This window comes from Phascolarctos cinereus, unplaced genomic scaffold (genome assembly GCF_003287225.1).
Source record: "Phascolarctos cinereus isolate Bilbo 61053 unplaced genomic scaffold, phaCin_HiC Scaffold_1;HRSCAF=81, whole genome shotgun sequence".
Taxonomy (NCBI): domain Eukaryota; kingdom Metazoa; phylum Chordata; class Mammalia; order Diprotodontia; family Phascolarctidae; genus Phascolarctos; species Phascolarctos cinereus.
Window position 1 is genome coordinate 194,854,640 of NW_027555514.1, and position 25,378 is coordinate 194,880,017.

At 37.2% G+C, this 25,378-nt stretch overlaps 1 protein-coding gene and 1 pseudogene across 9 annotated transcripts in view; one reads left to right on the top strand and one right to left on the bottom strand.

Annotated features, from left to right (window-relative positions):
- WNK1 (WNK lysine deficient protein kinase 1) overlaps window positions 1-25,378 on the top strand; it is a 154,998-nt gene that overhangs the window by 22,920 nt on the left and 106,700 nt on the right. The window lies entirely within an intron of this gene.
- LOC110218681 (small ribosomal subunit protein eS27 pseudogene) lies at window positions 8,113-8,447 on the bottom strand (annotated as a pseudogene).

Here is a 25,378-nt window from a genome sequence, read left to right on the forward strand (position 1 = left end):
AGTTTCTTGCTTTTCTTGCCATTTGGACTGCATTGCTTTTGTTTGTGTAAAACTTTAATTTCGTGTAATCAGAATTATCCATTTTGCTTCCTGTGATCCTCTCTGTCTCTTGTTTGGTCATAAACTCTTTCCTCACTCATAGATCTTGCAGCTATGTTTTTTTCACGCTTCTTTACTTAAGAGATCACTTTTTGGGGGGGGGGGGACCATTGGGTTTAAGAGACTTGCCCAGGGTCACACAGCTAGTAAGTGTTAAGTGTTGGGTCTCCTGACTTCAGGCCAGCACTCTATCTACTTCGCCACCTAGCTGCCCCTAAGATATCACTTAACTTTTGTCTCCTGTTATATCCCTCTGTCCCTTGTCTAAGAACTTGGGTCTCCTATCTTTTTTTTTCCCCAATGATTTTTTTTAGGGGGTCTTCTATCTTTAGTAGTGAAAGGTATGTCCTTCCATATAGCTCTAATTTGTTTATTTTGTGACCTTTGAATAGTTATATGGTGTGAAATGTTGGTCTAAATCTAATTTCTGTCAAATCACTTCCATTTTTTCTCAGCAGATTTTGTTGAAAAATGTGTGTACCCCAATAGTTTAGTTCTTTGGGTTTAATAAACACTGTACTCTTATGTTCATTTAATTCTGGATCTTGTATCATCATCTGTCTCATTTAGCCTGGCATAGCCTCTCATTTAGATCACCTTTTTTCCTCCTGCAGGGTCTGAAGAACCTAACAGTCAGGGCTGAGTCCCATTGTATCCTTCCCCCTCCAAAATTTGTGTTCTTGTCACTTTGGGTGACTACAATCTTAGCTCTGTCATTTTGCTCCCTCTTTGCCTGTTACTGTTTTTCCATGCCTCTTGAGTGTTTCAGGTTAAGCCACAGGAGTTAACTACTATTGGGAATTTTGCTCCAAATAAAAGGGCTATTGCTTTTAGCATTGTTGACTGGTTTGATTCTTCTGTGGAAACCCTATTTAGATTCTAAAAAAGATTCTTTTAAGTGCATGGTTTCTATAGCATATGATCTAAAACTTGAGTTGGGTTTATCAGAGTGGGTAATTATCTCAGTTCTAACTGTATTTGTAGCTTCAGAGCATGGCATGGCAATGAAAGATATTTTCAGAACAGGAATAGGTAGTTTTGTTGCTGTTGATCAGTCATTTCTGACTCTTTATGACCCCAATGACCACCAGACCTTTTTATCTTCCACCAACTCTTGAAGTCTGTCAGAGTTCGTATTCGTTCTTTCTATAGTGCTATGGATCCCTCTGCCATCCCCTTTTCCTTTTGCTTTCAGTCTTTACCAACATCAGCGTCTTTTCCAATGGGTCTTATCTTTTCATTATGTGGCTAAAGTATTTAAGCTACAGCTTCAGTATTTGACCTTCCAGTGAATAGCCTGAATTAATTCCTCTAAGTATTGACTAATTTGGCCTCCTTTGCTGTCCAAGGGTCTCTCAGAAGTCTTCTCCAGCATCAGAGTTTAGAAGCTTTTATTTCTGCTGTGCTAAGTATATCGGTTCATTTAAATTTTGGGGAAAATAAAAAAAATATTCTTACATAGTCTAACCATTTCCCACTGATTTTGCAAGATTATTTACTCCATAGAAGAAAGTTTTATAAGAAAGTTTTCATATCTGGCCTCAAGTAGCTTTAGTGATAACACTTTAGAAGTAATATAATAAAGTTTGTTTTCCCTGTGTATGCAAGGTGCATGTGTGGGCTAACTGTTGTCATCCCTTAACTTTTTAACTTTTTTAGCTTTTTTGCCTCTTCAATAACAATCTAATTTAAAAACTTGGCAAAATATGCAATTTATCATTATTATACCCTGTAATAAAATAGAGATGTAGGGTTAAAACAAATTTACCTCTTATTAATGGGAATTGTCTAGAGGTAAAGGTCACATGAATTCTAACTTCTTTTGTATTTGTTATCTGTAATATACCTCTTGTTATTTATGTTGTGTTGTTTTCTGATTATCTCTTCAATTAGAAATTGAAATCTACCTCCAGTTTGCCAAGATGCTTATCAGTCATCTCCTCCACTGGTTCTTCTTTTCTCTTAAGGTTTAGTATCCTCAGTCTTTTCTGTATACATACTGCCTAAATAATTTCATTATCTCCATACGGAGGATACTCAGATCTCCCTTATCTGACCTGAGCTCCAATTCTGTGTCAACAGCTGTGAGCATAATATTCACTGTGAATGAATGGCTTGCCAGCCATTTGTATTCTGTGATTCCAAAACTGAACTCTCCCTCTACCCTTTCTAGTTGCCATAGTTCTGTTTGTAACACCCTGTCAGAATAATTAGCTAATCAACGTAAGTCTAGGAGTGATATAATCAGGATGTTGGAAACTTTTGGGTAATGGTATAGGAGGGAAAAGATAATAAAGCATTTATGTAGCAAGTAGGATGTGCTAGACACTGTGCTAAGTACTTTACAAATATCTTATCATGTAATCATCAACAGCAACCCTGTAGGTGCTATTATTATCCTCATTTTACAGTTGAGAAAAGTGGCAGACTGAGGTGAAGTGACTTGCCAAGGGTCACACAGCTAGTGTCTAGAGATAGACTTGAACTTGGGTCTGCCTGACTCCAGGCTCAGCACTCTTATCTGTTCTACCATCTAGCTGCCTCTGGGTAGCTAATAATTACTACTTAGCATTAATTACTATTGATGAAGCAAAAAATTATATTAGAGTGTCTGTGGGATAGACAGGAACCAGGAGAAGTTGGGGAAAGAGCAGACTTTTTTTCTTGGAACATTTTCCCTTAGTCCTTGAGTTTGAGTAGGTGAGTACAAATTGGTAGTCAGTCTTAATCTTCTTTTTTGAGATGCCTATGTAAGACCACTGGCTTTTCTTGATATTTCTTTTCTCTGCCACAACTCAATCTATTCTCTTTTTTCCTGAGCTGCAAATTCTTTTGACTCAACTCTACATGACCTCACTCCTTCTTTGCTTCTGTGTTCTTAGACTCTCTTAACCTGGGGTCTGTAAAATATTTTAAATACTCTTTGCAAAATTTTTTACATTTTAAAAAATATTTTTAAATATTTTGATTATATTTCAATATAAATGGTTTCTGTGGTAATCCTATGTACTTTATTTTATGCATTAAAAAGCATTATTCTGAGAATGGATCCATAGCCTTCACCAGAGTGCTCAAAGGGTGACATAAGACACCAAAAAAGCCTTTTCAGGTTCTGAGGTGGCTAACCAAGTTTCATTGGCAATTGCTTTTATTGATTCAAAGTATTGTACACTTCAGCTCTGATTGATTGAGTCAATCAAGAAGCCTTCTTTCATAACAAAGGTAATTACTTTTAAGTGAGTCAGGATAATCAGTGGAACCCTACCCTTACATGTTGATGATGTAATCATCATTCTTGTCACCTAGGCATAAAATGTTGGTCTTTTTAAACTTTTTTCCTTTCTCTGCATACCCTTTGACCCAGCAATACCACTTCTAGGTCTGTATCCTAAAGAAATCATAAAAACGGGAAAAGGACCCACATGTACAAAAATATTTATAGCAGCTCTTTTTGTGGTGGCAAAGAATTGGAAATTGAGGGGATGCCCATCAATTGGGGAATGGCTGAGCAAGTTGTGGTATATGAATGTAATGGAATACTATGGGGCTATAAGAAATGATGAGCAGGGAGACTTCAGAAAAACCTGGAAAGACTTACTGGAACTGATGCTGAGTGAAATGAGTAGAACCAGGAGAATGTTTTACATGGTAACAGCAACATTGCATGATGATCAACTATGAATGACTTAGCTCTTCTGAGCAATGCAAGGATATAAGACAACTCCAAAAGGCTCATGATGGAAAATGCTATCCACATCCAGAGAAAGAACTTTGGAGTCTGAATGTAGATGGAAGCATACTGTTTGCTCTCCTTTCCTTTTGTTGTTTTGTTTTGTTTCTTTCTTGTGGTTCTTCCCATTAGTTCTAATTCTTCTTCACAACATGACTAATATGAAATATGTTTAATATGAATGTATAAGTGGAGCTTATATCCAATTGCATGCCATCTTGGGGAGGGGGAGAAAATTCAAAAATTCAAAGCTCAAAATCTTATGGAAGTGAATGTTGAGAACTAAAAATAAATTAATTATTAACAAAAACTTTTTCCTTTCCTTCATTCTTCATATAAGTTACCAAGTCCTGAATGTTATTTTTTTCCTCAAATTTTTCTAGATCATTTTTGTCTTAATAACTCATTTATATCCTTTATATAGAAGTGGAAGCTCCTTGAGGGAAAGGACTACATAGTTCCCATAGTATCTCTAGTATTTAGCAAAATGCCTTAAACATAGTAATAGTTTAATAAATGTTTGTTAAACTAAATTGGAAAAAGGAATGATCTCAAAAAGTGGCCAAAACATTTGACAAAAATATCATAGGAGTCTCATTGAAAAGGTGGAAAGTTGTGAACTAGACAGTGCAATTAAGTGGGTTAGGAGCTGGCTAAATGTCTGGATCCAAAGAGTAGCTGTTAGTGGTTTACTGTCAACTTTGAAGGTGTCTCTAGTAGAATACCCATAAGGATCCATGCTTGGTACTACTATTTAACTTTTTTTTCAGTGACTTAGAGAAAAATCATATAGTTGTGCTTACCAGATTTACAAACAAACAGAAAGGTAATAGGGATTGCTAATGTGAGAAAAGACATTCAGGATACATTTCATCTTGATCATTTGTTATTGTTGTTAAGTTGTGTCTGATTCTTTGTGACCCTGTGGACCATACTGTCTGGGGGGTTTTGTTGGCAAAGATACTAGAGTGGTTTGCGTTTTCTTCTCTAGTGAATTAAGACAAATAGAGGTTAAGTCACTTGCCCAGTATTATACAGCTAGTGAGTGTTTGAGGCCTGATTTGAATTTGGGTCTTCCTGACTCCAGGCCCAGCATTCTACCCACTGAGCCACCTAACTGCGTCCTTGTCTAATTATAGCTAGAATTTGTATAGTGCATTAAGGTTTACAAACACTTTACATACAACAGTTCTAGGAGGAAGATTGTTTTTATCTCCATTTAACAAATAAGGAAACTGAAGCAGATTACAGGTAAGTGACTTTTTGCATTGAGTCATACAGCTATTCAGTATGTAAGGCACAATTAGAACTCAGGTCTTCCAGACTTCAAGTCTAATGCTCCTCTGTCTAGGTGCTAGATAGCTATAAAGGTTTTAGTGGACTGCAAGCACAGTATAAGTCAACAGTGAAAAAAAATAAATCAGTCTTAGGCTGAATGAAGAGATGAATAATACTCTGTACTAGATAGAAAGAATAGGAATAGCCTAATCTGTTTTGATTTTCTGCATCTACAATATTTCATTCAGTTTTGAGTATCATGTTTTAGTATAGACATTGGTAAACTTAGAGAACATTCAGAGCCAAAGTGACCAGGATGATGAAGGGCTTCTAGGTTATTTCCCCAACTCCAACCTTTTGCTTAAGAAATGTCACTCAAGGGGGCAGCTAGGTGGCACAGTAGATGGAGCACCGGCCCTGAAGTCAGGAGGACCTGAGTTCAAATACAGCCTCAGACACATAAAACTTACTAGCTGTGTGACCCCAATTGCCAAAGAAAGAAAGAAAGAAAGTAAGAAAGAAAGTAAGAAAGAAAGAAAGAAAGGAAGGAAGGAAGAAAGGAAAGAAAGGAAGGAAGATAGGAAGGAAGGAAGGAAGAAAGGAAAGAAAGGAAGGAAGATAGGAAGGAAGGAAGGAAGGAAGGAAGAAAGGAAGGAAGAAAGAAAGGAAGGGAGAAAGAAAGAAAGAGAGAAAGGAAGAAAGAGAGAAAGGAAGAGAGAAAGAAAGAAAGGAAGAAAGAAAGAAAGAAAGAAAAGAAAGAAATGTCACCCAATAGTCTCATTTTACTGCCTACTGGTCTGGGCCCCAACTCCCCAATCAAAAAAATTTTTTTTGGTCTCAAGGTTTCAGCACAATAGATCCACAATACTCTGTCCTACCTTTCCAGTCTTCCTATAGCTTATTCACCTACAGCTTATTCACCCTTCATACTCTTCGATAAAATGATGCCATTCTCCTTACTGTTCCTAACAGAAGCCTCCATTTCCTGGTTCCATGCATTTTCAATGTCTCCTATGCCTAAAATTCTCTCCCTCATTTTCTAGCCTGGCTTCTCTCAAATCCCAGCTAAAATCCTACCTTCTACAAGAAGCTTTCCCATACCCCTTTAATGCTAGTGCTTTCCCTCTGTTAATTAGCTCTTAGCACAATGCCTGGCACATAGTAGATACTTAATAAATGCTTATTAATTGATTAATTTAGCTCTCATATATCCTTCTTTGTACATAGCTGTGTGCATGTTGTCTCCCCTGTTAGACTGTGGGCTCTTTGAGCACAGGGGACTATCTTTGGCTTGTCTTGGTATTCCTAGCACTTAGCACAGTGCCTAACACATAGACACTTAACAAATGTTTACTGTCTGACTGACTAAAGGGGTCATTTTAGGCTGAAATTGTCATAATTATTAATGAATGAGATGTGGGGAAAATAAAGTAGGATTTGGCAAGGGAGCAGAGAAAGACATTCCAAGCAGGTAAGAGATCATGAGGAAAGACAGGGAGCAAGATGTTGAATATATGTTTTATACGTGAGACACTGAAGTTATTCATTTACCTAGGATGGAGGGAAAAGAGATGTGTGTAGACGCATTAGTTTCAGATAAGACAAGTATGGTCTGATGGAGCCAGGTTTGGTTAATGGGACACGTGACAAATACTGAAATGCAACAAAACTACAACTAAATACAAATTTAACAATTGAAATATTACATATATTTATGTAATCTTATTTTTCTGATCCTTTTCAATATCTCTACAGGGAATCAGACTTTTGTCTCTATCTATAGAGATAAAAATAGAGATAGGTGTATATACCTGACCCTTTCTGAATCCATATCTTCCTAAAGAGGGAAAGGTTCAAAACTCAACTCAAACACTATCTCTCTTGAGAACCTTTTGTGGGTTCTTCCTATCCCCATAAATATATTAAGTGAAAAGAAGAGATTCCTTTCTGAATTCTTATAATACTTTGTTTCTGTTTATGTAGTGATAATCACATTCTAGCTTGCATTAAAGTTACTTGTATATGGGCTTCTCTTTCCTCCTCCTCCACCATTACCACTATAACTACCACCACCCCCAGTCTACAAACTGTCCTTCTTTCTGTTCTTCACACACAACATTCATATCACCCTTCTGTGTGCCTTTGTAATGACTGTAATGCCATGGATGTACTTCCTTACCTCTGCTTCATAGAATTCTCCTGTTCCTTATGAGACAGCTAAACATCATCTTCTGCATGAAGCTTTTCCCTATCTGTTCAGGTACTAGTGCCTACCTTATATTTAACTACTTGTAATAATAATGATGATGATAATAATAATAGCATGTATATAGAGCTTTGAGGTTTGCAAAGCATTGCCCATGCTATCTCATTTGATCTCGAAACAGACGTATGAGAAAGGTGCTATTATCCTTATTTTAGATGAGACAGAGGTTAAATGACTTGCCCAGAGTAACGCAGCTCTGAGTGTCTGAGACAGAATTTGAACTCTTGCTACATTTTTGTCTTCTTGCTACAAACTAAGTACTCTTACTACTGCCATCTAGCTGCCCCCTATATATTTACATTTATTAAGTTTATGTTTATGGAGCCTGTATTTTTAGATAGACTTGTCTTACCCAGTGTAATGTAGGTGTCTTGTGAGTAGAGATAGTTTCCTTTTTTGTATTTATATCTACAGTGCCTAGCACATAGTAGGTAATTAGTAAATTCTTATTGATTAGTGTGGTTTATATCTCTTGATTTTTAAACTCCTTGCACATACCAACATAACATAATTAAAGTATAACACAAAGTTATTATAAGTGGATTAAAGTCATAAACTAAATGCAATGTGAAGTCTGAGAAAGGAAATTAAAGTGCTAAGATATTTAATTGAACACCCTAATGTGACCTGAATAGAAGTGACTGCCCAAAAAGGTGTTGTAATTTTGTCATAGTTAAAGAAGTATGATTCAGAATAAGGAAGTAAGATTCTCACTGATAAAACTGCAATTTTGTGTTCATTTTTTTTGTATCAAATTTGTTTTATTCTTTACAGTTTCTCAATCATCTTGATTCAGTCATTAGTGCTGCTTCCGTCTGAAGGAGCATTCTTCTGTAAGTCTTGCTTTTCCTCCAGTAGGCTGACAGCACAGTGGAGCATCCCACATAGAGAATCACTGTTTGTGCGTGGCTGAAGACAGTGTTGATTTTATAACACCCCAAGCACTTTACGTCCATGAAATATGAGTTCAGACTCTGCACCAGGCGCTTCTTCTTGTGTTTCCGCTTCTCCTCCTCGGGAGAGGGGTGCAGGAGGTCTTTGGAGAGAGGCATGGGGGCACGGGGAGATCTTCGCCTCCGGGGGAAAAAAAGCTTGTGTTCATTTTTAAAGAGAAATCATATCATGTGATCATAGGTTTAGGATTTAGTGGGACTTTAAAGGAATCAAGTCCAGTCCCTTATTTTACAGATGACAATATTGAGGCCCAGAGAGATAAAGTGTTTTACTCAGTGTCACATAAGTAGTAAGTGGCTAGGCTGAGTTTTGAGCATAGGTCATGTAATTCCAGATCCAGTCCTCTTTTCACTGCTTCGAAAAACATGGAGACATGATCTGAGGAAATGGTGGGTATTATTTGGTTGCAAAAGAGAAGACTTATAATAGACTGTCATAGTAGTTGTCTTTAAACACTAATGAATCAGAGTTACAGGGAGGCAGAAGACTGGCTCAGAATAAGAAAGAACTACTAGCAGGTAAGTCTCAAAAGGCAGTGGACTGTTAGTCAAAACACTTGGGCAAAAGTGGTGTCTGACTTCAAATTCAAGATTTTTTTCACTGTCCATATTTCACTCTTAAGGTTCTGAGATACTATGGTAACATATTAATATTTTTCCATTGTTAACGTAGTTCAGTTTAATTCTGAATGAAGACTTAATATGTCTCTTTGGTTCACTTTCAAAATCTAAAGGTACAGTTTAAGGCACTCTGATCTTACATAGTTAGATTTTGTAATTAAAAAAAAACGATTGGCTAGTGAATAAGACATAAAGAGCAAGAGACCAGTGTTCTCATGAACTATTGCATCTTTGCTTATGTTAGGGTTACTCACTTAACTTCATTGTTTGCTTCAGTATATCCTTCTGTAAAATAATATTGATGTCCCAGTTTATCTTCAAGTCTTATTTAAAGTCCCACCTTTAGCAAGAAGCCTTTCTTAGCCATCCTTAGTCTTTAACTTTCCCTCTCAGTCTATCCTCAATTTATCACGTGTTTATCTTGCTACTACATAGTTGTTTGCATGTTGTCTCCCTCTTTAGATTGTGAGCTCTTTGAAAGCAGAGACTAGGGGTTTTCTGGTTTGAGATGGAGTTGTGGGTGGTTTTTTTGTTTGTTTTGTTTGGGGTTGCTTTTTTTTGTCCTTTTAAAAAAATCCTCAGCATTTAGCACAGTTTCTGAAGATTAATAAATGCTAGTTTATTATCTGCCAGGAGTATTAGTAGGTATCAAAAAATGTTTGGAACACTTTCTATGTGCAGTGGGATAGAGAATCAGGGAAGAGAGAGAGAAGGGCCCTTTTGAGATTAGTTAACATAAATTTGTAGTGGACCCAAAGTGCACAGCTACAGGACTTTTAGCTAGTTTCATTCAATGAGCATAAGGGTGAGAGAGGATTGAGGTGGTAGATGGTAGGAATGATTTAGGGTTGGAGTTCAGCAAAGCATGATGAAACTGTGGAAAAGGGCTTCCAGAGTAAAAGGATAATGTGGAGTTGAACTAGTCAAATACAGAATTGATACTAGAAAAGGGAGGAAAGTGAAAACAAAACCAAAGAGAAGCCTGGGAAATTACAGAGGAGCAAAAGCTAGTGGGGGATGTGAGGAATAGATATGAGGAGATAAATCATAGAGAGAGACGGAATGACAGGAGAATGAGTAGTAGAAATTGCAGATTGAGGTAGTTTTTTCTTCAGCAGTCAGGAATTCAGTATCCCAGGGATTAGGAAAATAAGAGGGGATAGAGTTTGCTTCTTATAGGAAGAGTCTAGGGAAAGAAATCACAGCTGCATCTTGGTGGGGGTGGGGTGAGGGAAAAGTTGAGCCTCTGTTTGGTTGTCATGGTGCCTGGCTGTACTAGACCTCTCAAATGAGAAAACATGTAAAGGGCTTAGCACAGTGCCTGGCATGTAGTAAGGACTATATATTTTCCCTCTTTCCTTTCTGCCTGGTGGTGATGTGATCTGTCTGCATGACACTGTGCTAGTCATGCATCTGTATGATCTTGGGCAAGCTAAGTTACTTTTTCTTTCTTGATCTTTGTTTCCTTATCTGTAAGGTAAGGGTTTTGGACTAAAAGATTTTAAAGCTCCTTCTCTAGGTGGCTGGTGACTTTGAGGCATAGGGGATAATTTGCACAGAAATGGAAAGGTGAAATGTTGATTAGCAGAAACCATATAGTTGCCCGATGTGACAGGAATCGTAGAATGTGACCAGGGGAAGAACAAGTAAGGCTAGAATAGAAAGTTGAGACTTGATAGTAAAAGGCCTTCTAAGTTTTTATTTTGTCCCAGAGAAATTAGGGAAACACTGAAGGTTTTTTGAGCAGGCTTTTTATCTGATTAGACCTCTGCCTTTTATTGTTTTTATAACTATATGGAGATTGGATGGGAGAAAGCAGAGAACAGAAGCAAGGGAACCAATTACAAGGCTATTGCTAGGGCAAAAGGTGATGAGGGGCTGATCTGAGACAATATGAGTGGAGAATAAGGGGTAGATGTTAAAGATGTGATGAGTTTAAAGAAGAAAGAGAAGAATCTGGGATGACTTAGTAAATTAAGTATGGTAGTGCCCTCTTCAGAAGCAGGTGGCTTGCATCAGTAATTTTATTAACCTAAATTCATAAAACTTCATTTGCTTCTATTAACTTTGATCATCATCACCATTAACAAGCATTTATTAAGTACTTGCTATATGCTAAGCTCTGGGATACAAAATGGGTCGAAAATACTATCTCTGTTCTCAAAGAACTCATGTTTTGATGAATAAGAGAGTATGCAAACAACTATGTACAATATATATACAATATAGATGGCAGTTAATCTTAGAGGGGAGGAAGAAGAGCAAACCAGGAAAGGTCTTTTGCAGTAGTTTGAATTTGAGCTTTCTTGAAGGAAGCCAGAAAAACCAGGAGAATGAGGTTAGGAGGGGAAACATTTCAGGCATGGGGAACCACCAAGTGAAAAAATACCAAGTCAGGAAACAGTGTCCTTCGGTGGGAAGAACAACAAAAAGTAGCTGTATGAAACCTCTGCTTTAGTTTTCTCATCTGTAAAATGGGGATAGCAACACCTACCTGTCTCCCAGGGTTGTTGTGAGGATCAAATGAAATCATATTTGTAAAGCATTTTGCAGAACTTAAAAGCACTATGTAAATGCTTGATGCTGGTGGTGATGGTAGTAGTGTAGAGTATGTGGAGGGGGGAGTAAAATATAAGAAGGGACTGGGTTGTGAAAAACCAAACAGGATTTTGCATTTGATCCTGGAGGTAATAGAGAGCCACTGGAGTTTATCGAGCAGGAAGACTACAGCATCAGATCTAAGCTTTAGGAAGATTACTTTGGCCGCTGAGTAGAATATGGATTAGAGCGTGAGAGACTTGGGGATTGGGAGTAACTCAGGCCTGTGAATGGTAAGGGCTTGCAGACAGAGTGTTAGCTGTGTGAGTGGAGAGAATTGGATTTATAAGAGAAATGTTGTGGAGATAGAAATGAAAAGATTTGGCAACCAGGTTGAGTATGGGGGATAGGGAGGAGGTGATTGCAAGTGTGGAGTCAAGGATGATTAAATGAATGAAAAAAGCACTTATTAAATGCATACCATATAGGCAAAGAACTGTGCTAAGTGCAGAGGATAAAAATTTATTAAAAAGACACATTGTGATTGCACAGACTGAGGTTGGGAGCTGAGGTGATGCCTTCGGTAGTAATATAAAAGTTGGGAAGAGGGGAAGGTTTAGGGGAAAATATGAATTCTCTTTCAAATATAGTGAGTCTGAGATTTTTATGGCATTTTATTAGGTTGTATGTGTCCTTTTTAATTGAGGTCATTGGAGAACTCGCTATACAGCCACTTTGGTTTCTTTTGATACTGTCCCCTTTCCATAGTATTGATAATCAGAATTTCATTAAGAGCCTTTTAATCCTCCTGAGGCAGTGTTCCTTATTAGGAGCCGCGAGATCATATTTCTTAGAACTTTCTGAAATTTGTCTGAGTACACTTAATGATCCTTTTCTTGGCTAACAGACTTAGTTGACAATGGTTGCTTTTTTCCCAGATACCTTTGATTTGAAATCACCAAACGATCCATCTTTGGTTAGGATTAGATCTCAAATAGAAGTTCTTTCTGTTGCTGCTTCTACGTATTAAGCGATGAACTTGGTACAAGGCAACTGAGGAAATTATCAGAAGGCTGTGTCTTTTGTAGACTTTGAAGAATAGGTTTCTGAAGAGCTCTATTTTATGATCTGTGGCAAGATGTAGCACATAGAAAGTTGGTCTTGGAATCAGGAAGACCTGAATTCAAATTCTTTCTCTGCATACTAGCTATGTGACCATGGCAAATCACTTAAACTCTTAATGCTCTAGGCAACTTTCCAAGGCTTTTTCCTGACTTTTCCTCCCACCTTCCATCAGGAAAAGTTCAACACAGAAAGAATTTCAGCATATATTAAAACTTTATGAAACTTTTACTGCAAAAGTCTTAAGGCACTACTATTCTTTTTTTAAAAAATTAAAAATAAAAACCCTGGATTGATTGAAAGTTTTTGTTGTTGTTGAGTCATTTCAGTCACGTCCAACTTTTTATGACGCAATTTGGGGTTTTCTTGGCAAAGATACTGGAGTGGTTTGCCATTTCTTCTCCAGCTCATTTTACTGATGAGGAACTGAGACAAACAAGGTTAAGTGACTGGCCCAGGGCCACACCGCTAATAAATGTCTGAGGCTAGATTTGAACTCAGGAAGATGAATCTTCCTAATTCCATTGCATAACATCTAGCCTGCATAGCTGCTTTAGAGTCTAAGGAACCCAGTAATTGGTTTATGATTTGCCTCAAAGTCAGCTGTTCAAGAGTTCTTGCTATTCCTTTTAGTACTTAAGTATAAGAGAGTTCAAATTAAGAAATCTTAGGAGTCCAGCTCTCCCATATGTACTCCAGCAGATACTACTAAGAGGACACTAGATTGAGCATGGCTTGAAAGAAGAGATATGAGAATACACTCTCACCTTGCAACAGTTGGGAGGTCCACAAGTGGTGCATTACAATTTTTCAGAATTTTCCTATGTATTGATCAGTTATGCTGTGTTTTTTCCTCCCTTTCTCTTTGGTGTTTTTGATCATTGCTTTTTCTGATGCCCTTTAAAATTTTCTCTGATTGATGTAATCTGATTTTTTTTTGATTATCACCAGTGGTTTTCACCAAATTAATTTGATGATTAAGTGATCACCAGAGAATCATCACAGTTTTCCCCATTATTCTTCCCTTTCCCCCTCTGAGTCATCCCAACTAGCAAAATTTTTTTTAAAGATTAAAAAAGAAAATTTTAAAAAGTTTCCTGGGAAATCAGGGACTTGAACTGTATGTCTGAGATTCCTCCAGATTAATTTTTCAGATTCATTCAACATGTCTACTGTGTAGTAGGAACTTAATAAATGCTTGTTGAGTTGACGTTAGAGCAGAGTGCTTAATTAAGTGCTTAGAACATACTAAGTTGAAACTGACCTCTAAGAGAAACACTTTAAGTGTTCAAAATCAGAGCTGTACTTTGGTGTTCAAATTTTTCTAATTAATCCATGATTCTACATAAAATTAAATGTACCTATCTATTGGGGCAATAATAAACTTAATACTTGGGAGTTGTTATATACCCAATGACAGATGAGGCCTTGCAGACAAAGCTGGAAATGAAGTTGGAATCTAATTTTGTAAAATACTATAAAATAAAACAGTTCTACAATTTTTTTTGTTCTAGGGCAGATTAATAAGGTTGTAAAAAATAAGAAAAGGTTCATAATTGAGCCTACTTAGTTGTATAAGCCATTTCCTTCAAAACTGCGCTAGTTTTAAAGTTGTAAATTCTTGCTGCTTACAGTCACATGGCTATGAGGCAACTAAGGCATAATGGATAGAATGCTGGATTTGAAGTCAAGACTATGAGTTCAAATTCTGCTTCTGATACTTAACTAGCCATGTGATTTTTGATAAGTCACTTAACCCATCAGTCTATTTCCTCATCTATCAAACAAGGAATTAGGAAATGGGTTTTTTTTTAATCTACAATAATTGTAACAAGGAAATGACTTTTAGTGATATTCACTGTGTGAATACACTTAATTTATAAGAGCAATTGTTCCATCAAATAAATTACTAGATTATCTTTTTTTTTTTTTTTGCTGAGGCAGTCAGGATTAAGTGACTTGCCCAGGGTCGCACAGCTAGTAAGGGCCAAGTTTCTGAAGCCAGATTTGAGCTCAGGTCCTCCTTACTCCAAGGCTGGAGCTCTATCCACTACACCACCTAGCTGCACCAGATTATGTTTTTGTATTATTCTCTTTAGATCTGAAAGAGAGTTAACAGGCCAAATAAAATGTGAGTTCTGGCTTGTAATAAAGAAAAAAAAATTTGAATAAGATTTCCAGATTTCATTTGCTACATTTTTTCCTCTATTCCAATTGTTTATTTATTTTTTTTTTTGTAGCTACTCTAGTAATTCTCCTTTCCTTTTGTTAGGGGGTGCTAGGGCTAAGACAGAATTGACTTTTCAGACTTTTAATGACATGTTTTGGTAAGCAAGACTTTTGGGGAAGTGCTTACTTTAGGCTCTTTCTGTGACAGAATGGGATGAGGTTGTTCATTTCATTTATAAATGAGTTCAACACATTCTCGTAGTGTTATACTTCTTGTTATTTCCTGATAGCATGAATTACTTCTGCTAACACTTTTAATTTAACAGGGAAGCCTATAAGACTTGTAGAAATGGTTCTTAATGCAGATATGCAAAAAAATTCTTAATTGGTATGTAACTGAGTCTATGACATCTAGGAAAAGTTAATCCCAGAAGTTTGAGAGATTGATTTCTATCCTGGCAAGTAATATATTTTCCTAGGGAAATAGATGTGAAGTGTTTGGTTGTCTTGAGAGGCTAGGTTTTGCCAGGTTGGGAGCAGAGATGGAAAACAAATCCGTGGAGGGGAAATTGTATACATATGTCTGTGTGCGCACATGTGAATTATATACCTCTGTACATATATATGCATGTGTGTATGTATATGTATATATATATATATATATGTATATATATATATATATATATATATATGCACATGCATGCGTGCACTCAAGTACAATGTATCATCAAGTTTTCACAACATTTTTCAGGTAAGTTCTCTTTTTTCTAATCACACAGTCAGCAGTCTGGTTGCAAGCCCTCATTGCTTTAGACCTGGATTATTGCAGTAGTCTGTTGCTGAGAGGGTTGTGGGGGAGTAGGGGGGAGATAAACACACAGATGATTGAGTTCCTAAATGAAGTACACCACAGGATAGTTTAAAAATGATGACTGTTTTGGGACTCTGGCCAGTGCTCAGGACAACTAACTAGCCATGGTATTGAGGAGGAAGAATCGCCTCCTGATTCTAGAAACAATACCTCTTTATGCAAAATTTTACTCATGTTGGCATGATATGGAAGATTTGGGGTTTTAATTTTTTTGTTGTGTTTTAGTGACATGATTAAATCAGTGCTTTTTGGAAAATTAGTCTGATGCCTGTGTAAATGAAGAGTGATTGGAGATATGGGAAAAGCTTCATAAACTATCTATCTATCTGAAATTGATTGTGCCTAAAAGCAATTTCCCAGTAGATAAGTGGTCAAACATTTTGAACAGTGTTCAGAAGAAATGCAAATAAAGGATCAATAAACATGTGAAAAAAATGTTCTGAATAACAATAAGATAAATGCAAACCAAAACAGCTCTGAAGTTTTAACCTCATTTTGCAAAATGACAAGATGATAAAGGACAGAAATGGTCTCTATTGATGCAACTGGTGGTGGTAGTATTTACTACACTTCATCTTGGTTCTTCTATTCAAAAAATGCCTCCTGTGATAAAGAGGGGTGTTGAGGGAGGTGCAAATCCAAAATGGTCCCTGCCCTGAAAGACTTTACATTCTATACTGATTGAATATAAACAGGTAAATAAATTTGAGAAGGGATCATAGCAGACCTCTACTTTTCTTTATAAAAGAAAACTGAGCAGCTTGGGTATCAGTCAGGCTCAGTGGATTCTTTGTTCAAAGGCTTGCTGATCTAGTTTTTTGTAGCATATACCACATTTCCTTCCCTGTGATGCTAGATTCTTACAAGATGAGAACACTGTGACCCACAAAGATTCACTGCCATTGACAAACTCCCTTTGAATTTTTGAGTTTTGAGCTCTGCCTTGCTAGCCTCTCCCTTGGTGACCCCTCATTAATCCAGCTGAAAAACCTTGGAAAGCTTTTCTCTTATCTACTATATACAAGCACACAGAGCAATGCTTGTCTCTCTCAGTAGTGTAAAATTTCTTCCATCAAATAACAGACAAGAGATCCCTACCTTCCCCCTCAATTCCTACCAGTCTTTTGGTAGTTTTAGATTCCTTAATTTTTTGCTTTCTTTGGTAAGCCCCAGTACAATTCTCTTCTATAATGGCTTTCTAACAAATTTGTCTTGTCTTATTTAGATGAGTGTCTCCAGTCAGTTGGCTTAAAAGTTATGTAGTTGTTCTTTATTAATTACCAAAGGACATAATTGTGGGTTGGGTTTTTTGGGGGGTTTTTTGGTTTTGTTTTTTTTTTATTAAAAGTTAGCATAGGGCAGCTAGTTGGCTCAATGGGTAGAGCACCAACCCTGGAGTCAGGAGGACCTGAGTTCAAATTTGGCCTCAGACACATAATACTTAATTATGTGACCCTGGGCAAGTCACTTAACCCCATTGCCTAGCAAAAAAAGCAAAAAAAAAGTTATCATGGTTATTCCTGTCTTATTTCCTCTTGTTAAAAAGTTTTTCAGCATTATTAATCCTTAGTTTTCTAACTGAAAGCAGTGAATAGTGGGAATTTCTTAGTGTTATGGAATGGTCATTAAAACTGAGATTCACCTAGACCTATATCTACAGTTTAAGTTGTAAATTAAAAAAAAAATTCTCCTAAATTTAAGGAATAAGAGGTGATTAGAAAATGGGGAATTTTAAGTTGACATCTAGTGTAGTTTATAACAGTTGTGGGTTTCAAATCTCTTTCATCCTCAAAAGCCTCTCATTTGATCCTTCCATCTTCACTAACTCATCTTATATCTTGTTTGCTTTTGTGGGTAAATTCCTTGAGAAGGTGATCTATGGCTTTCTGTCATCTTTTCTGCTTAGATCTCTATAATCTACTTGTGACCTTATCATTCTACTGAAACTGCTTTCTTCAACATTACCAATGATCTTTTAGTTACAAATCCCATGAATAGCCTTTTTCTCCATCCTCATTCTTCTTGAGCTTTCTTTTAGCCTTTGACACTGTCATCCTCTTCTCCTTGATTCTCTCCCTCTTTCCCTCCTATCTCGGTCTCTTTTGCTGGATCCTCATTTACACCATACCTTCTACCTATAAGTGTTCCTCAGGCCTTTGTCCTGGGCTTCTCTTTTGTTTCTCTGCTGATGATTTTCAGTTTACCTGTCCTGCCTTAACCTCTCTTTTCATATCTCAGACTCCTTATTAGATATCTTAAACTCAGCCCATCCCAAAATGAACTCATTATCTTTCCACAAAGACCTTCCCCTTTTCCAGACTTTCTCATTATTGTCAAGGGTACCATCCTCTCATTCCCTCAGGTTTGCAACCATGGTATCATCTTCAATTTTGCACTCTCTTTCACCACTCATCCAATCAGTGGCCAAGGCTTGTTGATTTCGCCTTTGCAACATGTCTTATACATCCCCTTCTCTCCCTTAATGCTGCCACCGCCTGGTGTAGGTACTCATCACCTCACTCTCATACTGTTGCTGTAGGCTGCTGGTAAGTTTGCATGCCACAAATCTCCGCACTCTAATCCATCCTCAATTCAGCCACTAAGCCCTTTTTGTAAAGCATAGTTTGGACCCCCACCTACCCACCCACCCACTCAATAAACTCCAGTGGCTCTCTGTCATCTGCAGGATAAAATAGTCCTGTTTGGTGTTCTTTTGTAAGAAAACACACACACACCTTTCCGGTCTTATACCTTACTCCCCACAGTGTACTCTTTGATTCAGTGAATCCTTGCTGTCCCACCAACAAGACATTCCATGTCACACCTTACTTAAAAGGCCTTTTTTCTGGCTGTCTCCCATGCTTGGAATACTTTCCATCTTCATCTCTACCTCCTAGCTTCACTGGCTTCCTTTAAGTCCCACCTAAAATCCCACCTTCTATAGCCTTCTCATCCCATGTTAATTCTCATACTTTCCCTTTGTTAATCATTTCCTGTATATATCTATATATCATATTTGTTTGCTTATTGTATCTCCTAGTAGATTATAAGTTCCTTGATGGTAGGGTATTTTGCCTTTTCCCCAGGGATTATCACAGTGCTGGCACATAGTAGGTGCTTAACAAATGCTTATTGGCTGACTAGATTATTCTCTAGATTTCTGCTTTTCCCTCTTATTTATAAGATATTTGGTCACTTTTTTTCTTTATAATTTTTTAAAAATATGATGTCTAGGCTTTTTTGTTGTTGTTCATGGCTTTTGTTCGGATATTCTTTGATTCTTAAATTATCTCTCCTTGATATATTTTCTAGGTCAGTCCTTTTTCCTGTTAGATATTTCACACTTCCTTCCGATTTGTTTGTTTTTTCCCCAGCCATTTGACTTTGTCTTATTATTTTTTGATGTCTCGTGGAGTCATTGGCTTCTATTGGGCCAATTCTAATTTTTAAGGAGTTACTTTCTTCAGTAAGGTTTTGTACTTTTACAAATCTGCTAATTCTCTTTTCATGACTTTATTGCATAGCTCTCATTTCTTTTCTCACTTTTTCCTTTATTGTTTTTATTTGTTTTTTAAAATCCTTTTTTGCTTTTTAAAAAAATCTTCTAAGAATTTTTGTTGGGCTTTGCTTATAGATATTTTCAAGTTACTGTCTTTTTCTTTGCTTGTGTCTTGAGGTTCCTTGTCACCATAGTTGCTCTGTGGTCGAGTTCTTTTTTTGTTTGCTCATTCTTCCCAGCCTATTTCTTGACTGTTAGCCTTGGGCTTTGCTTACTTCTGAAAGGGAATTTCTGGCCTGATCTTGTCTCCATGACCTTCTGCTGTTTTCATAGCTGTCTGAGGGCCAGTGTGGTGTTTCCAAAGTGGTCTGATCTGGGGAGAGGTTTGTTCAATGCCCTCTTGGTATTGAGCTCTGTTAAGTTCCTGACCCAGGTTTGGGTCTGGTGAATTGTGTATGGTTGAATTTCATTTGGCTGTTGCTGGACTCAGTTAGCCCTCTGGGGGGTCCTGCAGGTTTAGAGTGCCTAAATTCCTGGCTGTTCTTTGTTTTTGGTCTCCTGCCCTGGTTATTCCACTGCAGGCTCATGTGCAGGGCTAAAGGTTAGATCTCAGTTCCCCCTCTGCTTTTGGGCTCAGAGCCACACAGCTAAATTTTTGCTCAGTAGTCAGCTAGGGCCTCTCTTGCTCATGACTGTAGCTGCTTCTCTACCCTGGAACTGTGACTCAGAACTGGGTAATGGGTGATGGAACTCCCAAGCTGGCACCCATTTCTAATCCCAGCACTACTTCAGGGGTCCCTTGGTCTCTTTCTGCCCTGGTGCTTCTAGCCTTGATATTCATTCTTAGCCTCATTACTGTCCCTGGGTTCTAGAATGTTCCCCACCAATGCTGCTGCTGCCTTCACCCAAATGTCCACAGATTTCTGTCCTTCATTCTAAGATGCCCTGAGCTAAAAAACCGTCTCTAACATTTTCGAGGTTTTCTTGGTCAGAATTGGCTGTAGCTATTTTCTAGGTTGTTATAGAGGAGGTATGTTGGGTAAGCTGGGCAGAAATGCTGAGGCTCACTCCATTATCTTGACTCTGCCTCTGACTAGATTATTATCGTAGAGAAATGCAACATAAAAGAACTGAGTTTATGGAAATTGGATGAGGTAAGTTGGAAAGAAGCGAAAGGAGTAGTAGTGATCATGAAGTTCTTTCATAATCTCAGGTTCCCTTTTTTATTGTTGAAAATATTTCAAGGAAACCTCTTTAATCAGAGACCTGATGTGAGTATATTAAATGTTACCTAAATGCTAGAAGAATCCAGCTACATAGCTTTCTGCACATAGACCTTTCTCCACTCAAAAGTTTTGTTAATTGGTACATTACAAATATAGGAACCTTTAGCTGAAGTTGGATCTCCTTTTGACTTGGCTATTTGAAGACCATTTTGTTTTCTTTTGAGGTACTTTTTTAATATTTTTGAAACTTTCCCATGGGAACCAACATTTCTTGCTTCATTTTTAACTTAAGGAGTAATTATAGGATCATAGATTTAGAGCTAGAAGAGGCCTTAGAGGCCAATGAGTCCAATTCCTCCATCCTCCATTTTGCAAAAGAGAAAACTGCAGCATTAACAGGTTAGGTGACTTTCCTAGCGTCACACAACTAACTGATAAGTGTCTGAGGCAGGATTTGAATCCAGGTCCTCTAGATTCCAAGTCCAGGGCCTTCTCCCTACCCCACTTGTGATTTTCTGCCTTTTTTCAAGGGCTGTTGTGGTAAAACCAGAGTTCTCTCATTTCCTGCAATAGGGATTAGTTTTTCCTAAAAGGCAGTACTGGCTGGCCTTAGAACTTGATTGTCATTCTCTCCTCCTTGGTGCAGCTTCTTGGTCACCCAAGGGCATAAAAAGTCCTACTTATGTGGTATAGGGACCCCTCCAACTTGATGAATTTCTGAAGACTGTACAATTCACTATATCCTTCCATACTAACCAGGTGAGTTTCCATTTGTAGACAAGGTGGGGCAGGGTAGGCGGCCTGCAAATCCAGAGAAGCTAAAGGCCCCTATATCCTTGTCACATATCACATATCCTTGCTGTGTTAAGGCATTTAAGATCTCCTTTTGTAAATTTCAGTAACTTTAAGTGCCTCATTTCCTCCCAGCATCAAACCTAAACCGAGTTCTAACAGATGTCACATACCCTTGTTGTTTGTAAGCATTTTTACTCAACAAGGTTAGGAATTAACAGCGTAGATGCTCTGTTAGATGTTAAACCATGCCAGTACTTCAGTGTATCTGCTATGAGTTCTTCCAGCAGTACAGATTGAAGCTTTTCCCTGCCTTACCTTGTATGACCCTTGTCCATATCTTCCCAGCTTTTGAAGATGGAGATAATATGCAACACACAATATGTTACAGAAAATGATAAAGTTAGAAATATTTCCCTGTTGACTTGAAATACATGCAATCAAGAAATTCCAGGTACTCCTTTTCCCATATGAAAGTACCACTTAAGGGCTTCAGTTTTAGCAGCAGATTTTTAATATTGCCGAAAATGGATGGCTTCCCAAGGAAAACAGTCGACAGTACTTAAGTTCTTTAAGCTGAAAGACTTGATATACATATGTGTGAGCAATGTCTACCTAAAGATTAGGGTTTCTTGAAACAGAAGGTAAAGGAAGGTGTGATGGAAGGGGATGGGGCTATTTCTAGGATCATACCATAATATCAATGGAGGAAAAAAGAGTATAATGGATCAACGTTTGGGTGGTAGGAAATAACACCATAAAGCTATGTTTCAAGTGTTCTTGTTCCAACAGGAAAAAAAAATCACACCAGAATAATAACTTAGTTATTTGGGTAATACTCAGTTGAACAATTTCTTCAGTTGTTGTTTATTCATATTCCTAGTCTTGTAGTGTGTATGGAAGCCATGTGTGGTAAGTTTAGTAGCTTGTTACTCTGATTTGTCAAAATAATGTAGGTAAGGGAAAAAAATCAATGAAATGAACAAAGTTTATTTGGTACATCTGCACTAGTTTATTCTGAAGCTAACTCTCCAAGTGGGATGACATCAAGCCCCTTGGATTAGCCATCAATTGAAAAGAAACTGATTTTCATTTTTGTGGATTGAATGCTAAAAAATGTATAGACCATCTAATTCTTTTTTTTTTTTAGACCATCTAATTCTTGTAAACTTACTTTCTAACGTGGAGTTATCTTTGGCATTTCTTTTATATTGGAGTTTAGTATAATTTAATAAATTATTTAGATTTCATATTCATATGACACTTCACTTTGGAAAATAACCTAAAGTTTGCTTGTGGAAGAGGGTGTCAGAATGATTGTAGCTTATGAGTTATTGTGAAGTGGTACAATTTTGTGTTCTTACTATTCCTTGTGGAAAAATAAATGTGGTCCCTAATATATTGGTCATATTGGAACAAATTTTTGTTTTCATAATAATTGTTATTGCAGGATTGACGTACCATAACAGATGCTTAGATGTGGTGATGTCTAACAGTTTTCTGGGATAAAATAAGTTGCAAAATCCACAGATTTTCTTTACGTTACTAACCTTTGTTATAACTTATTGGCCTGTATGCTTATGATTATTTTAGTGATAATTTTTCCTTTGCTAATTTAACTAGCTTATCTGGTAGATGGTTTCTTATTTATTTTATTTTTTTTTCCTAATTCTTATCAACAATCCCTTCCGTATGCGTTTGAGTTTAAAATTTTTCTCCTCCTTCCTTCCCATCACCCTCCCCAAGACGGCACACAATCTGATATAGGCTATACATATACATTACTATTAAATATATTTTCACATTAGTCATGTTGTAAGGAAGATTTAGAACCAATAGAAGGAACCACCAGAAAGAGGAAACAAAACTCAACAGGAAAAAAAAATAGCAAATAGTATGCTTTGATCTGCATTCAAACTCCATAGCTCGCTCTTTGGATATGGATGGCATTTTCCATCACGAGGCCTTTGGAGGTGTCTTAGATCCTTGTATTGCTGGGAAGGGTTAAGTTTATCAATATATTAGTCATCTCACAACATGGCTGTTATTGTATACAACATTCTCTTGGTTCTGCTCACTTCACTCAGCATCAGACCATACAAGTCTTTCTAGGTTTTTCTGAAGTCAGCCTGTTCATCATTTCTTATAGCACAATAGTATTCCATTACATTCATATACCACAACTTGCTCAGCCATTCCCCAATGGATGGGCATCCTCTCCATTTCCAATTCTTTGCCACCACAAAAAGAGCTGCTCTAAATATTTTTGCACTTGTGGGTCCTTTTCCCATTTGCATGATCTCCTTGGGATATAGCCCTAGAAGTGCTATTGCTGGGTCAAAGGGTATGCACATTTTTATAGCCCTTTGGGCATAGTTCCAAATTGCTCTCCAAAATGGTTGGATCATTTCACAACTCCACCAACAATGGATTAGTGTTCCAATTTTCCAACATCTTCTCCAACATTTATCATTTTCTTGTTTTGTCATCTTGGCCAATCTAATAGGTGTGATGTGGTACCTCAGTTGTTTTGATTTGCATTTCTCTAATCAATAGTGATTTAGAGCATTTTTTCATATGACTATAGATGACTTTAATTTCTTCATCTGAGAACTGCTTGTTCATATTGGTAGATGGTTTCTAAAATTCTTCTTTGCTTTAAACTTCTATGTTCTCAAAAAATATTCCAACACTATTGTTTTTTCTTTTCCTTCAGATCTTTCATCCTAAATTCTTCTCAGTTAATCCTAATTAGTAATCCACTTAAATTCTGTCTATACTTAAATTCTGTCTATATTTAATATAAACCTACTGTCATCTAGAAACAAAAATCAGCGTTAAATGTACAAGAATTTATTAGTGTCCAATATTATTGAAATACTGGGTTTCTCCCAAATCAGGTGGTATTTTTTAATATTGTGTTGTAATGTTATTATGAAGCAAGGAAGTCCAGGACAGTGTGATACAGGAGTATGCCTATATATTATCATCTTCTTATACAAAAGAATTAACTGGAAACTTCTTATAGAGTAAGGTTGACAACTAACCTGAGTCAGGAGACCTACCTGTGTTTCTGTCCTTCTGCCACTCACTACTCATAGGACTTCAGATTGTCCATTTTATATCTTTGGGTGCCTTTGATTTCATAATTTTGGGTGCCTTCAGCTTCCTCAATTGTGAAATAAAGAGATTAAGGCAATGTTTCACATCACACCCAGTAAAATTGGCAATGATGACGAAAGGTAGAGCTAGTAAACATTAGATGAATTGTAAAAAGAGTGGTATGAATTGATTCAACATTGTGAAAAATAATTGGGAATTTTGCTATAAAAGTGACTAAAATGTCTATACCTGCTGACCCAGGGATCACCCTGATAGGAGATCAAAGACAAAAAGAAAGATCCCATATACTCCAAAATATTTACCTACCCGCACTTTTTGTGGTAGTAAAGAATTTGAAACAAAGTAGGTACACATTAATTGAGGAATGGCTAAAAATGTTGTGGTATATCAATTGTAGTGTATGTGGACCAGTTAGAAGGCTTTTGTAGTAGTATAGCTTCCTTGGCTTTCTTCAAATTCCAGCAAAAATCCCGTGTTCTACAGGAAGCTTTTCCCTTAATTCTCGTGCCTTCCCTCTTTTATTAATTTCCTGTCTATCCTGTATGTAGGTTGTATGTGTGTGTAATTATTATTGTCTCCCCCCATTTGATTGTGAGCTCCATGAGGGCAGGGACTGACTATCTTTTTGAATCCCTAGGGCTTAGCATGGTGTCTGGCATATAACAGGCTCTTAATAAAATGCTTATTGACTGACTTGACTCATAGGGTCCTCGGTAGTTGAGTGATGAAAGAGGTTTGGATGTGAGAGATCAAGTTGTAGAGTTAGAAATGGCAAGCTATATGGATATGTGGGATGAGGAAAATGAGGAATACAGGATAATGCAAAGGTTATGAACCTGAGAGACTGGGAAAATGATGTTGCCTTCAGCAGAAATAGGAAAGTTTGCAAGATGGGTTCATTACTGAAGAAGACCAACGACATCAGGAAGGTAATGTCGTGAGACAGGGCTGTGCAAAGTCACCAGCCTCGGGTATGAGGGGAAAGATAAGTGCAGTTTGGAGATGTTGTTTTTGAGATGTCTCTGGAAAATGTCCAGTAGACAGTGATTTGAGATTAGGTATGAGGAGAAAGATGAGTTGTTTTAGAGATG